Raw genomic sequence first — 13,495 nt, 5'->3', positions numbered from 1 at the left:
ATTTGGCATGAATTATTCCATAATGTTTCTCCTAAAGTGTTCATGAATATGGCTTTTATTTTGGATATTTCTCTACACAGAATACATCGTCGTTTTTTTCTCATATTTGGTTCAGATTTTTTTGCCCCAGTGGCCTAATGGACAAGGCACTGGCCTCCTAAGCCAGGGATTGTGGGTTCGAGTCCCATCTGGGGTGATTGCTTTGTATAACTCTGATGAAGGGTTACCTGCATTTCACCTTGTCAGTAGTTTGAACTCACACCCTCCATGAAAAGTGGCCTTCCGCAAGATGACACGTTCTCCCATAGGCATGCCTATGGTATTGCAGGGTTTTTTACTATGATATTTCTCCTCGACTTTTGACATATGTAGTTTTTATTTTAGATATTTTTCTACACAGAATACATCGTCATTTTTTGTCATATTTGGTGCAAATATTTTTGCCCCAGTGGCCTAATGGACAAGGCACTGGCCTCCTAAGCCAGGGATTGTGGGTTCGAGTCCCATCTGGGGTGATTGCTTTGTATAACTGTGATGCAGGTGTTTAGAAAGTGCCAGCCTACTCAGAGGTTTTAAAGCACACCCTTCAGTGAAAGTGACCTTGTGCAAGAGGATACATTCTCCCATAGGATTACTATATTTGGCATGAATTATTCCATAATGTTTCTCCTAAAGTGTTCATGAATATGGCTTTTATTTTGGATATTTCTCTACACAGAATACATCGTCGTTTTTTCTCATATTTGGTTCAGATATTTTTGCCCCAGTGGCCTAATGGACAAGGCACTGGCCTCCTAAGCCAGGGATTGTGGGTTCGAGTCCCATCTGGGGTTATTGCTTTGTATAACTCTGATGAAGGGTTACATGCTTTTCACCTTGTCAGTAGTTTGAACTCACACCCTTCATGAAAAGTGGCCTTCTGCAAGATGACACGTTCTCCCATAGGCATGTCTATGGTATTGCAGGGTTTTTTACCATGATATTTCTCCTAGACTTTTGACATATGTAGTTTTTATTTTAGATATTTTTCTACACAGAATACATCGTCATTTTTTGTCATATTTGGTGCAAATGTTTTTATTTTAGATATTTTTCTACACAGAATACATCGTCATTTTTTCAAATCAAATCAAATCAAGTTTATTTATAAAGCACATTTTAAAACAACTTTCGGTCGCGCCAAAGTGCTGTACATGAATAAAAAATATACGGAACATATTGCAATTTGTAGCATTTAAGTTAAAAACAACAAATATAAAGGCAGACACAGTTAAAATACAAAATGAAAAATGTCATGCTCTGCTCACTTTTAAAAGGCCAGAGAGAAAAAGTGTGTTTTTAGAGAGGATTTAAAAGCCCCTAGTGTCTGGGCCGACCTCACAGGTAAGGGCAGAGTGTTCCAGAGCCTGGGACCAGCTGCTGCGAAGGCTCGGTGCCCTCTAGTTTTTAGCCTGGTTTTCGGCACTACCAGCAGCATTTGGTCGGCAGACCTTAGAGCTCTGGCTGGGGTGTATCGCTGGATTAAGTCAGCTATATAAGCCGGAGCCAGCCCGTTTAGGGCCTTAAAAACAAATAAAAGGAGTTTAAAATCTATTCGGAACCGAACTGGAAGCCAGTGAAGTGAGGCCAGAATGGGGGTAATGTGGTCACGCCTTTTGTGGCCAGTCAGGAGACGTGCAGCTGCGTTCTGTACTAGCTGCAGGCGTTTTATGGATGCCTGATCCATGCCCACATACAAAGCGTTGCAGTAGTCCAGTCGCGATGTCACAAAAGCGTTAATTACCCTCTCTAAGTCTTTAAAAGATAAAAACGACTTGGTCTTAGCCAATAGTCGTAATTTAAAAAAGCAGGTTTTGACTACGCTGCTGACCTGTTTATCGAATTTAAAAGTGCTATTGAAGGTTACTCCAAGGTTCGTTACAGCGGGGAGGATGTTTTTACTCAGGGAGCCAAGAATGTCAACCTGGGAGGCTGGAGGTTGGGGTCCAAAAAAAATTACCTCGGTCTTGCTCTCGTTGAGGGTGAGGAAGTTTTGGCTCAGCCAGGATTTAATTTCAGCCAAGCAGTCCATCAATTGCTGTAAGGAGTTGGCATTAGCATTGAGAGGTAGATATATCTGAACGTCATCAGCGTAGCAGTGGAAGGGGATGTTGTGCTTGGAGAGAATTGCACCTAGGGGCAGTATATATAATAGAAAAAGGATGGGGCCCAGAATAGAACCTTGGGGAACCCCACAGGTAAGGGGGGCTTTTGCAGAGGAGAAGGCACCTAGCTGCACTGAAAGGCTACGGTCTGTTAGGTAGGACCTGAACCATGCCAGAGCAGAGCCTGTGATGCCTGCGGACTGTTCGAGCCGCGACAACAGAATGCTGTGGTCCACGGTATCGAAGGCCGAAGGCCGAAGGCTGTCAGGTCCAACAGCACCAGGACAGCTGGGCTACCTGAGTCGGCGGCTAGGAGGAGATCACTAAAAACTCTTAAAAGGGCTGTTTCAGTGCTGTGCATTGGTTTGAAACCAGACTGAAACTTTTCATGGATGCCATGCGTGGTTAAGTAAGACTGCAGCTGGGCGTAGACTACTCGCTCCAGCGCTTTAGATAAAAACGGTAGCTGGGAGATGGGCCTAAAATTTGCAAGAATGGAGGGGTCGAGATTTTTCTTTTTTAGCAGTGGCTTGACCACAGCATGTTTGAAGGCAGCTGGGACACATCCTGAGCTGAGAGAGGTGTTCATAAGTAATAAAATACTTGCTCCAACTGAATCGAAAACGTCTCTGAGAAGGCGAGAGGGAATGCTGTCTGAGGTGCAGTTTGTCGGCCGCAGGTGCTTGACAACATCTGAGCGAGAAGAGAGGGATACAGGCTCAAAGTGGTCGAGGACAGCAGCGCACAGAAGAGGGGCAGAATCTGGGTTAGCACTAGTGTGGGCTAGCCTAAGAGCAGATACTTTTTCAATAAAAAATGACAGAAACTTATCACAGAGAGTAGTCGATGGTACAATTGGAGAAACATCACAGGGATTAATGATCGAGTTGAGGACATTAAAAAGAACCTGAGGTTTGTGGCTGTTCTTAGAGATTAACAGAGAAATGTGCTCTGTCTTGGCTGCTTTGACTGCCGTCTGGTAGTCAGAAAGGCAAGCACGAAGGATTTCCAAGGAGACATGGAGTCCATCCTTCTTCCACTTTCTCTCTGCACTTTCTCTCTGCACGCCTGCAAGCGCGATATTTTTCTACAAAGTATACATTGTCGTTTTTTTTCATATTTGGTGCAAATGTTTTTGCCCCAGTGGCCTAATGGACAAGGCACTGGCCTCCTAAGCCAGGGATTGTGGGTTCGAGTCCCATCTGGGGTGATTGCTTTGTATAACTGTGATGCAGGAGTTTAGAAAGTGCCAGCTACTCAGAGGTTTTAAAGCACACCCTTCAGTGAAAGTGACCTTGTGCAAGAGGATACATTCTCCCATAGGATTACTATATTTGGCATGAATTATTCCATAATGTTTCTCCTAAAGTGTTCATGAATATGGCTTTTATTTTGGATATTTCTCTACACAGAATACATCGTAGTTTTTATTCCTATTTGGTGCAAATGTTTTTGCCCCAGTGGCCTAATGGACAAGGCACTGGCCTCCTAAGCTAGGGATTGTGGTTTTGAGTCCCATCTGGGGTGATTGCTTTGTATAACTCTGATGAAGGGTTACATGCATTTCACCTTGTCAGTAGTTTGAACTCACACCCTTCATGAAAAGTGGCCTTCTGCAAGATGACACGTTCCCCCATAGGCATGTCTATGGTATTGCAGGGTTTTTTACCATGATATTTCTCCTAGACTTTTGACATATGTAGTTTTTATTTTAGATATTTTTCTACAAAGTATACATTGTCGTTTTTTCTCATCTTTGGTGCGGATATTTTTGCCCCAGTGGCCTAATGGACAAGGCACTGGCCTCCTAAGCCTGGGATTGTGGGTTCGAGTCCCATCTGGGGTGATTGCTTTGTATAACTGTGATGCAGGAGTTTAGAAAGTGCCAGCTACTCGGAGGTTTTAAAGCACACCCTTCAGTGAAAGTGACCTTGTGCAAGAGGATACATTCTCCCATAGGATTACTATATTTGGCATGAATTATTCCATAATGTTTCTCCTAAAGTGTTCATGAATATGGCTTTTATTTTGGATATTTCTCTACACAGAATACATCGTAGTTTTTATTCCTATTTGGTGCAAATGTTTTTGCCCCAGTGGCCTAATGGATAAGGCACTGGCCTCCTAAGCTAGGGATTGTGGTTTCGAGTCCCATCTGGGGTGATTGCTTTGTATTAGGGGTCGACCGATTATCGGCCAGGCCGATTATCGGGGCCAATATTCATCATTTGACCGATTATCGGTGAAGCCTCGCAGTTTTTCAGGTTGATATGTGAAGCTCATTAGCTAGCCAACATGTATTTAGCAAATGTTTAGCAAAATATTAGAAGTGAGGCTACTAGTCTAACGTTAGGTCTACTGCAATAGCCTCACTTTTAATAGTTTGCAAAACATTAGCTAGCACTAGTGTTTTTCAGTTGCTAGCAGTTTATTGGGATTTTATGCTAGACAGACAGGCATTGGTTTGATATAATAAATTAAGTATTTTGTTAGTTAAGCATGTCAGCCTGCTGCCCCACTTCTTGTCTCTCTAACTCATTGCAGATGGCTGCACTAAAGAAAAGGGCACAGAGAGGAAACCAGTTGTAAGATGTTTAAAAGTTCATTAAACATAATATAGGCTATGCTTAAATGCATTTCAAAGAAGTTGTGTTGGAGTTTGTGTTATTCTACATTTTGACACCAAGATTTTCTGATTTTACTGCAAATGTATAAGATTAAGATTCAATTTATTGTCATTACGTAGTACAGGTACTATGTAACGAAACGGTTTCTCTGCATTTTACCCATCCTAGTGTTAGGAGCAGTGGGCTGCCATTATGTACGGCGCCCGGGGAGCAGTGTAGGGAACGGTGCCTTGCTCAGAGACACCTCGGTAGCAATTGGTCTTTCCGGGACTTGAACTGGTGACCTTCCAGTTGCCAAGCCAAGTCCCTATGGACTTCACCACCGTATATCGGTTCCAAATATCGGTTATCGGTCTCCTTGATTACTAATAATCGGTATCGGTATCGGCCTTGAAAAAGCCATATCGGTCGATCCCTACTTTGTATAACTCTGATGAAGGGTTACATGCATTTCACCTTGTCAGTAGTTTGAACTCACACCCTTCATGAAAAGTGGCCTTCTGCAAGATGACACGTTCCCCCATAGGCATGTCTATGGTATTGCAGGGTTTTTTACCATGATATTTCTCCTAGACTTTTGACATATGTAGTTTTTATTTTAGATATTTTTCTACAAAGTATACATTGTCGTTTTTTCTCATCTTTGGTGTGGATATATTTGCCCCAGTGGCCTAATGGACAAGGCACTAGCCTCCTAAGCCAGGGATTGTGGGTTCGAGTCCCATCTGGGGTGATTGCTTTGTATAACTGTGATGCAGGAGTTTAGAAAGTGCCAGCTACTCAGAGGTTTTAAAGCACACCCTTCAGTGAAAGTGACCTTGTGCAAGAGGATACATTCTCCCATAGGATTACTATATTTGGCATGAATTATTCCATAATGTTTCTCCTAAAGTGTTCATGAATATGGCTTTTATTTTGGATATTTCTCTACACAGAATACATGGTCATTTTTTCTCATATTTGGTGCAAATGTTTTTGCCCCAGTGGCCTAATGGACTAGGCACTGGCCTCCTAAGCCAGGGATTGTGGGTTCGAGTCCCATCTGGGGTGATTGCTTTGTATAACTCTGATGAAGGGTAACATGCATTTCACCTTGTCATTAGTTTGAACTCACACCCTTCATGAAAAGTGGCCTTCTGCAAGATGACACGTTCCCCCATAGGCATGTCTATGGTATTGCAGGGTTTTTTACCATGATATTTCTCCTAGACTTTTGACATATGTAGTTTTTATTTTAGATATTTTTCTACAAAGTATACATTGTCGTTTTTTCTCATCTTTGGTGTGGATATTTTTGCCCCAGTGGCCTAATGGACAAGGCACTGGCCTCCTAAGCCAGGGATTGTGGGTTTGAGTCCCATCTGGGGTGATTGCTTTATATAACTCTGATGAAGGGTTACATGCGTTTCACCTTGTCAGTAGTTTGAACTCACACCCTTCATGAAAAGTGGCCTTCTGCAAGATGACACGTTCTCCCATAGGCATGTCTATGGTATTTCAGGGTTTTTACCATGATGTTTATCTAAACCTTTCAGGATTGTAGCTTTTATTTTGGATAGTTCTCTACACAGAATACATCGTAGTTTTTTTTCCTATTTGGTGCAAATGTTTTTGCCCCAGTGGCCTAATGGATAAGGCACTGGCCTCCTAAGCCAGGGATTGTGGTTTCGAGTCCCATCTGGGGTGATTGCTTTGTATAACTCTGATGAAGGGTTACATGCATTTCACCTTGTCAGTAGTTTGAACTCACACCCTCCATGAAAAGTGGCCTTCTGCAAGATGACACGTTCCCCCATAGGCATGTCTATGGTATTGCGGGGTTTTTTACCATGATATTTCTCCTAGACTTTTGACATATGTAGTTTTTATTTTAGATATTTTTCTACAAAGTATACATTGTCGTTTTTTCTCATCTTTGGTGCGGATATTTTTGCCCAAGTGGCCTAATGGACAAGGCACTGGCCTCCTAAGCCAGGGATTGTGGGTTCGAGTCCCATCTGGGGTGATTGCTTTGTATAACTGTGATGCAGGAGTTTAGAAAGTGCCAGCTACTCAGAGGTTTTAAAGCACACCCTTCAGTGAAAGTGACCTTGTGCAAGAGGATACATTCTCCCAGAGGATTACTATATTTGGCATGAACTATTCCATAATGTTTCTCCTAAAGTGTTCATGAATGTGGCTTTCATTTTGGATATTTCTCTACACAGAATACATCGTCGTTTTTTCTCATATTTGGTGCTGATATTTTTGCCCCAGTGGCCTAATGGACAAGGCATTGGCCTCCTAAGCCAGGGATTGTGGGTTCGAGTCCCATCTGGGGTGATTGCTTTGTATAACTCTGATGAATGCATGCATTTCACCTTGTCAGGAGTTTGAACTCACACCCTTCATGAAAAGTGGCCTTCTGCAAGATGACACGTTCTCCCATAGGCATGTCTATGGTATTTCAGGGTTTTTACCATGATGTTTATCTAAACCTTTCAGGATTGTAGCTTTTACATTACATTACATTACATTGCATTTAGCTGACGCTTTTATCCAAAGCGACTTACAATAAGTACATTCGACCAGGAAGACACAACCTTGAGGAAAACAGAATCATATAAGAACATCAGGTTTCAAAGAGCCAATCGTTTCAAGTGCTGCTCAACTGGCTAAGCCAGTCCTTTATTAGTATATAAGTGCTCTGTTAGCAGTTCTTTGTTAGTCATTCTATCGCTCGAAGTGGAGTCGAAAGAGATGAGATTTCAGTCTGCGCCGGAAGGTGTGTAAGCTTTCTGCGGTCCTGATTTCAATGGGGAGCTCATTCCACCATTTTGGAGCCAGGATAGCAAACCCACGTGTTTTTGCTGATGGGAACTTGGGTCCCCCTCGCAGCGAGGGTGCAGCGAGTCGTTTGGTTGATGCAGAGCGTAGTGCACGTGCTGGGGTGTACGGTTTAACCATGTCCTGGATGTAGGAAGGGCCAGATCCATTCGCAGCATGGTACGCAAGTACCAGTGTCTTGAAGTGGATTCTAGCAGTTACCGGAAGCCAGTGGAGGGAGCGGAGGAGCGGCGTGGTGTGGGAACATTTTGGAAGGTTGAAGACCAGACGAGCCGCTGCATTCTGGATGAGCTGCAGAGGTCGGATGGCACATGCAGGTAGACCAGCCAGGAGGGAGTTGCAGTAGTCTAGGCGTGAGGTGACGAGAGCCTGGACCAGAACCTGCGTCGATTTCTGGGTCAGCTGTGGGCGTATCTTCCTGATGTTGAAAAGCGTGTATCTGCAGCAGCGGGTTGTAGCAGCGATGTTTGCAGTAAACGACAGGTTGTTATCTAGGATAACACCCAGATTCCTTGCAGTCTGAGTCGGGGAAACAACAGAGGGGCCGATGTTGATAGTTAGGTCAAGAGAGGGACAATCTTTTCCCGGAAGGAAAAGCACTTCAGTTTTGTCAAGGTTGAGCTTGAGATGATGAGCGGACATCCACTGAGAGATGTCAGCTAAACAAGCAGAGATGCGTGCGACAACCTGGGTCTCTGAGCGGGGAAAGGACAGAATTAATTGGGTGTCGTCAGCGTAGCAGTGGTATGAAATACCATGCGGGCTAATGACAGATCCGAGCGAGTTTGTGTACAGGGAGAAGAGGAGAGGACCAAGAACAGAGCCCTGAGGGACCCCTGTAGTTAATTGACAAGGGTCGGACTCAGACCCTCTCCAAGTAACCCTGTAGGTGCGGTCTTTGAGGTATGAGGTGAGGAGGGAAAGTGCAGAGCCTGAAACTCCAAGTTCTTGGAGAGTGCGAAGGAGGATCTGATGATTCACCGTGTCGAATGCAGCAGACAGGTCCAACAGGATGAGGACAGAGGAGAGGGAGGCTGCTTTAGCAGTGTGCAGTTCCTCAGTGACAGCAATGAGAGCAGTTTCTGTGGAATGACCTGCCTTGAAACCAGACTGGTGCGGATCCAGAAGGTTGTTCTGATGGAGATAACAGGAGAGTTGTTTAAAGACAGCGCGTTCAAGTGTTTTAGACAGGAACGGGAGGAGAGAGACAGGCCTGTAGTTTATAACATCAGACGGGTTGAGAGTGGGTTTCTTCAGGAGAGGGTTTACTCTCGCCTCCTTGAGACTGTTTGGAAAGTGACCAGAAGTTAGAGAAGTGTTGATGAAATGGGTGAGAAACGGTAGAATATCAGGAGCGATAGTCTGAAGGAGGTTTGAAGGGATAGGGTCCAGAGGACAGGTGGTAGGGCGAGCAGAGGTAATGAGGGTAAGAACCTCACTTGGAGAGAGAGGGGAAAAGGAGGTTAGTGTGCCGGTTGAAGGTGGCTCAGGTGATCCGGCGGTGAGTAGGGGTGAGTCAGAAAAAGAAGAGCGAATGTCGTAAACCTTTTTTTCAAAGTGGTTAACAAAGTCGCTTGACAGAAGGGAGGAGGGGGAAGGGGCTTTGGGGGGGTCCAAGAGGGTGGAGAAGATGGAAAATAGTTTTTTAGGATTGGAATAGGAAGATTGGATCTTATCTTGAAAGAAAGTGCTTTTTGTCTGAGAGATGGAAGCAGAGAAAGAGGAGAGGAGAGCCTGATAGGTTAGGAGGTCGTCACGGTGTTTGGATTTCCACCATTTCCGCTCTGCTGCCCTAAGGACGGTTCTATTAGCACGCAGTGTGTCATTTAGCCAGGGAGCAGGAGGGGACTGACGAGCCTGCCGAGATGTGAGAGGACAGAGAGAGTCCAGAGAGGATGAGAGAGTAGAGAGGAGAGTTTCTGCAGCAGAGTTTGGAGGCAGGAGTTGGAACGAGTCAGAGGAAGGGAGGGCTGAGAGCACCGAGGAGGCAAAGGTAGAGGGGGAGAGGGAACGAAGGTTACGGCGGACAAGTGCAGGATGAGAAGAGATTAGTTTGTTATGTTTGGAAAGGGGTAAAGAGAATGAAATGAAGAAGTGATCGGAGGTGTGGAGCGGGTTTACAGAGAGGTTAGAAGTAGTGCAGTTCCTTGAGAATATGAGATCGAGGACATTGCCAGCTTTATTTTGGATAGTTCTCTACACAGAATACATCGTAGTTTTTTTTCCTATTTGGTGCAAATGTTTTTGCCCCAGTGGCCTAATGGATAAGGCACTGGCCTCCTAAGCCAGGGATTGTGGGTTCGAGTCCCATCTGGGGTGATTGCTTTGTATAACTCTGATGAAGGGTTACATGCATTTCACCTTGTCAGTAGTTTGAACTCACACCCTTCATGAAAAGTGGCCTTCTGCAAGATGACACGTTCTCCCATAGGCATGTCTATGGTATTGCAGGGTTTTTTACCATGATATTTCTCCTAGACTTTTGACATATGTAGTTTTTATTTTAGATATTTTTCTACAAAGTATACATTATCGTTTTTTCTCATCTTTGGTGCGGATATTTTTGCCCCAGTGGCCTAATGGACAAGGCACTGGCCTCCTAAGCCAGGGATTGTGGGTTCGAGTCCCATCTGGGGTGATTGCTTTGTATAACTGTGATGCAGGAGTTTAGAAAGTTCCAGCTACTCAGAGGTTTTAAAGCACACCCTTCAGTGAAAGTGACCTTGTGCAAGAGGATACATTCTCCCAGAGGATTACTATATTTGGCATGAATTATTCCATAATGTTTCTCCTAAAGTGTTCATGAATGTGGCTTTCATTTTGGATATTTCTCTACACAGAATACATCGTCGTTTTTTCTCATATTTGGTGCGGATATTTTTGCCCCAGTGGCCTAATGGACAAGGCACTGGCCTCCTAAGCCAGGGATTGTGGGTTCGAGTCCCATCTGGGGTTATTGCCTTGTATAACTCTGATGAATGCATGCATTTCAACTTGTCAGTAGTTTGAACTCACACCCTTCATGAAAAGTGGCCTTCTGCAAGATGACACGTTCTCCCATAGGCATGTCTATGGTATTGCAGGGTTTTTTACCATGATATTTCTCCTAGACTTTTGACATATGTAGTTTTTATTTGAGATATTTTTCTACAAAGTATACATTGTCGTTTTTTCTCATCTTTGGTGCCGATATTTTTGCCCCAGTGGCCTAATGGACAAGGCACTGGCCTCCTAAGCCAGGGATTGTGGGTTCGAGTCCCATCTGGGGTGATTGCTTTGTATAACTGTGATGCAGGAGTTTAGAAAGTTCCAGCTACTCAGAGGTTTTAAAGCACACCCTTCAGTGAAAGTGACCTTGTGCAAGAGGATACATTCTCCCATAGGATTACTATATTTGGCATGAATTATTCCATAATGTTTCTCCTAAAGTGTTCATGAATGTGGCTTTCATTTTGGATATTTCTCTACACAGAATACATCGTAGTTTTTTTTCGTATTTGGTGCAAATGTTTTTGCCCCAGTGGCCTAATGGATAAGGCACTGGCCTCCTAAGCCAGGGATTGTGGGTTCGAGTCCCATCTGGGGTGATTGCTTTGTATAACTCTGATGAAGGGTTACCTGCATTTCACCTTGTCAGTAGTTTGAACTCACACCCTCCATGAAAAGTGGCCTTCTGCAAGATGACACGTTCTCCCATAGGCATGTCTATGGTATTGCAGGGTATTTTACCATGATATTTCTCCTAGACTTTTGACATATGTAGTTTTTATTTTAGATATTTTTCTACACAGAATACATCGTAATTTTTTGTCATATTTGGTGCATTTTGTTTGCCCCAGTGGCCTAATGGACAAGGCACTGGCCTCCTAAGCCAGGGATTGTGGGTTCGAGTCCCATCTGGGGTTATTGCCTTGTATAACTCTGATGAATGCATGCATTTCAACTTGTCAGTAGTTTGAACTCACACCCTTCATGAAAAGTGGCCTTCTGCAAGATGACACGTTCTCCCATAGGCATGTCTATGGTATTGCAGGGTTTTTTACCATGATATTTCTCCTAGACTTTTGACATATGTAGTTTTTATTTGAGATATTTTTCTACAAAGTATACATTGTCGTTTTTTCTCATCTTTGGTGCCGATATTTTTGCCCCAGTGGCCTAATGGACAAGGCACTGGCCTCCTAAGCCAGGGATTGTGGGTTCGAGTCCCATCTGGGGTGATTGCTTTGTATAACTGTGATGCAGGAGTTTAGAAAGTTCCAGCTACTCAGAGGTTTTAAAGCACACCCTTCAGTGAAAGTGACCTTGTGCAAGAGGATACATTCTCCCATAGGATTACTATATTTGGCATGAATTATTCCATAATGTTTCTCCTAAAGTGTTCATGAATGTGGCTTTCATTTTGGATATTTCTTTACACAGAATACATCGTCGTTTTTTCTCATATTTGGTTCAGATATTTTTGCCCCAGTGGCCTAATGGACAAGGTACTGGCCTCCTAAGCCAGGGATTGTGGGTTCGAGTCCCATCTGGGGTGATTGCTTTGTATAACTCTGATGAAGGGTAACATGCGTTTCACCTTGTCAGTAGTTTGAACTCACACCCTTCATGAAAAGTGGCCTTCTGCAAGATGACACGTTCTCCCATAGGCATGTCTATGGTATTTCAGGGTTTTTACCATGATGTTTCTTCTAAACCAGTGTTTCTCAAACGTTTTCATACCAAGGACCACTTAACCAATAAAAAAACACTCTCGGACCACCTAACTCCACAAATATCCAAAAACACATCGTTTTTTACAAATCGCCTGAAAATGGTACAAACAGGTGGCAACATGTGTGATGAAGGTGCTTATCTGGGCTATATCATGCAATCAAAAGTTAAACTTAAGCTTGTTCCATTGCGGAGATATTGCCGCGAGAGTGCGAAAAACTTAAATTCATTTATTTATTTCAAATGTGAAATGTTACCAATATACTCACGGACCACTAGGGGGCGCTCACGGACCACCAGTGGTCCGCGGACCACACTTTGAGAAGCACTGTAATCTAAACCTTTCAGGATTGTAGCTTTTATTTTGGATAGTTCTCTACACAGAATACATCGTAGTTTTTTTTCCTATTTGGTGCAAATGTTTTTGACCCAGTGGCCTAATGGATAAGGCACTGGCCTCCTAAGCCAGGGATTGTGGTTTCGAGTCCCATCTGGGGTGATTGCTTTGTATAACTCTGATGAAGGGTTGCATGCATTTCACCTTGTCAGTAGTTTGAACTTACACCCTTCATGAAAAGTGGCCTTCTGCAAGATGACACGTTCCCCCATAGGCATGTCTATGGTATTGCAGTGTTTTTTACCATGATATTTCTCCTAGACTTTTGACATATGTCGTTTTTATTTTAGATATTTTTCTACAAAGTATACATTGTCGTTTTTTCTCATCTTTGGTGAGGATATTTTTGCCCCAGTGGCCTAATGGACAAGGCACTGGCCTCCTAAGCCAGGGATTGTGGGTTCGAGTCCCATCTGGGGTGATTGCTTTGTATAACTGTGATGCAGGAGTTTAGAAAGTTCCAGCTACTCAGAGGTTTTAAAGCACACCCTTCAGTGAAAGTGACCTTGTGCAAGAGGATACATTCTCCCATAGGATTACTATATTTGGCATGAATTATTCCATAATGTTTCTCCTAAAGTGTTCATGAATGTGGCTTTCATTTTGGATATTTCTCTACACAGAATACATCGTAGTTTTTTTTCGTATTTGGTGCAAATGTTTTTGCCCCAGTGGCCTAATGGATAAGGCACTGGCCTCCTAAGCCAGGGATTGTGGGTTCGAGTCCCATCTGGGGTGATTGCTTTGTATAACTCTGATGAAGGGTTACCTGCATTTCACCTTGTCAG

The 13,495-nt window shown here is 43.6% G+C and overlaps 21 non-coding genes across 21 annotated transcripts; all 21 read left to right on the top strand.

Annotated features, from left to right (window-relative positions):
* Positions 1-123: 123 nt before the first annotated feature.
* Positions 124-196, top strand: trnar-ccu (transfer RNA arginine (anticodon CCU)). Its single transcript has one exon. It is a non-coding gene; the product is annotated as a tRNA-Arg (tRNA).
* A 246-nt stretch (positions 197-442) lies between these two features.
* Positions 443-515, top strand: trnar-ccu (transfer RNA arginine (anticodon CCU)). The gene has a single exon. It is a non-coding gene; the product is annotated as a tRNA-Arg (tRNA).
* Positions 516-760: 245 nt separating this feature from the next.
* trnar-ccu (transfer RNA arginine (anticodon CCU)) lies at positions 761-833 on the top strand. Its single transcript has one exon. It is a non-coding gene; the product is annotated as a tRNA-Arg (tRNA).
* Positions 834-3,281: 2,448 nt separating this feature from the next.
* Positions 3,282-3,354, top strand: trnar-ccu (transfer RNA arginine (anticodon CCU)). Its single transcript has one exon. It is a non-coding gene; the product is annotated as a tRNA-Arg (tRNA).
* A 563-nt stretch (positions 3,355-3,917) lies between these two features.
* trnar-ccu (transfer RNA arginine (anticodon CCU)) lies at positions 3,918-3,990 on the top strand. The gene has a single exon. It is a non-coding gene; the product is annotated as a tRNA-Arg (tRNA).
* A 1,441-nt stretch (positions 3,991-5,431) lies between these two features.
* trnar-ccu (transfer RNA arginine (anticodon CCU)) lies at positions 5,432-5,504 on the top strand. Its single transcript has one exon. It is a non-coding gene; the product is annotated as a tRNA-Arg (tRNA).
* A 244-nt stretch (positions 5,505-5,748) lies between these two features.
* Positions 5,749-5,821, top strand: trnar-ccu (transfer RNA arginine (anticodon CCU)). Its single transcript has one exon. It is a non-coding gene; the product is annotated as a tRNA-Arg (tRNA).
* Positions 5,822-6,067: 246 nt separating this feature from the next.
* Positions 6,068-6,140, top strand: trnar-ccu (transfer RNA arginine (anticodon CCU)). Its single transcript has one exon. It is a non-coding gene; the product is annotated as a tRNA-Arg (tRNA).
* Positions 6,141-6,384: 244 nt separating this feature from the next.
* trnar-ccu (transfer RNA arginine (anticodon CCU)) lies at positions 6,385-6,457 on the top strand. Its single transcript has one exon. It is a non-coding gene; the product is annotated as a tRNA-Arg (tRNA).
* A 246-nt stretch (positions 6,458-6,703) lies between these two features.
* trnar-ccu (transfer RNA arginine (anticodon CCU)) lies at positions 6,704-6,776 on the top strand. The gene has a single exon. It is a non-coding gene; the product is annotated as a tRNA-Arg (tRNA).
* Positions 6,777-7,020: 244 nt separating this feature from the next.
* Positions 7,021-7,093, top strand: trnar-ccu (transfer RNA arginine (anticodon CCU)). Its single transcript has one exon. It is a non-coding gene; the product is annotated as a tRNA-Arg (tRNA).
* A 2,750-nt stretch (positions 7,094-9,843) lies between these two features.
* On the top strand, positions 9,844-9,916 carry trnar-ccu (transfer RNA arginine (anticodon CCU)). The gene has a single exon. It is a non-coding gene; the product is annotated as a tRNA-Arg (tRNA).
* A 246-nt stretch (positions 9,917-10,162) lies between these two features.
* Positions 10,163-10,235, top strand: trnar-ccu (transfer RNA arginine (anticodon CCU)). Its single transcript has one exon. It is a non-coding gene; the product is annotated as a tRNA-Arg (tRNA).
* Positions 10,236-10,479: 244 nt separating this feature from the next.
* On the top strand, positions 10,480-10,552 carry trnar-ccu (transfer RNA arginine (anticodon CCU)). The gene has a single exon. It is a non-coding gene; the product is annotated as a tRNA-Arg (tRNA).
* A 242-nt stretch (positions 10,553-10,794) lies between these two features.
* On the top strand, positions 10,795-10,867 carry trnar-ccu (transfer RNA arginine (anticodon CCU)). The gene has a single exon. It is a non-coding gene; the product is annotated as a tRNA-Arg (tRNA).
* Positions 10,868-11,111: 244 nt separating this feature from the next.
* Positions 11,112-11,184, top strand: trnar-ccu (transfer RNA arginine (anticodon CCU)). Its single transcript has one exon. It is a non-coding gene; the product is annotated as a tRNA-Arg (tRNA).
* A 245-nt stretch (positions 11,185-11,429) lies between these two features.
* On the top strand, positions 11,430-11,502 carry trnar-ccu (transfer RNA arginine (anticodon CCU)). Its single transcript has one exon. It is a non-coding gene; the product is annotated as a tRNA-Arg (tRNA).
* A 242-nt stretch (positions 11,503-11,744) lies between these two features.
* On the top strand, positions 11,745-11,817 carry trnar-ccu (transfer RNA arginine (anticodon CCU)). Its single transcript has one exon. It is a non-coding gene; the product is annotated as a tRNA-Arg (tRNA).
* A 244-nt stretch (positions 11,818-12,061) lies between these two features.
* On the top strand, positions 12,062-12,134 carry trnar-ccu (transfer RNA arginine (anticodon CCU)). Its single transcript has one exon. It is a non-coding gene; the product is annotated as a tRNA-Arg (tRNA).
* Positions 12,135-13,055: 921 nt separating this feature from the next.
* On the top strand, positions 13,056-13,128 carry trnar-ccu (transfer RNA arginine (anticodon CCU)). The gene has a single exon. It is a non-coding gene; the product is annotated as a tRNA-Arg (tRNA).
* Positions 13,129-13,372: 244 nt separating this feature from the next.
* On the top strand, positions 13,373-13,445 carry trnar-ccu (transfer RNA arginine (anticodon CCU)). Its single transcript has one exon. It is a non-coding gene; the product is annotated as a tRNA-Arg (tRNA).
* The last annotated feature ends 50 nt before the right edge of the window (positions 13,446-13,495 follow it).

The sequence above is a fragment of the Pseudochaenichthys georgianus genome, chromosome 19, assembly GCF_902827115.2.
Source record: "Pseudochaenichthys georgianus chromosome 19, fPseGeo1.2, whole genome shotgun sequence".
NCBI classification, from domain to species: Eukaryota; Metazoa; Chordata; class Actinopteri; order Perciformes; family Channichthyidae; genus Pseudochaenichthys; species Pseudochaenichthys georgianus.
This window is presented reverse-complemented; position numbering and strand designations above follow the sequence as displayed.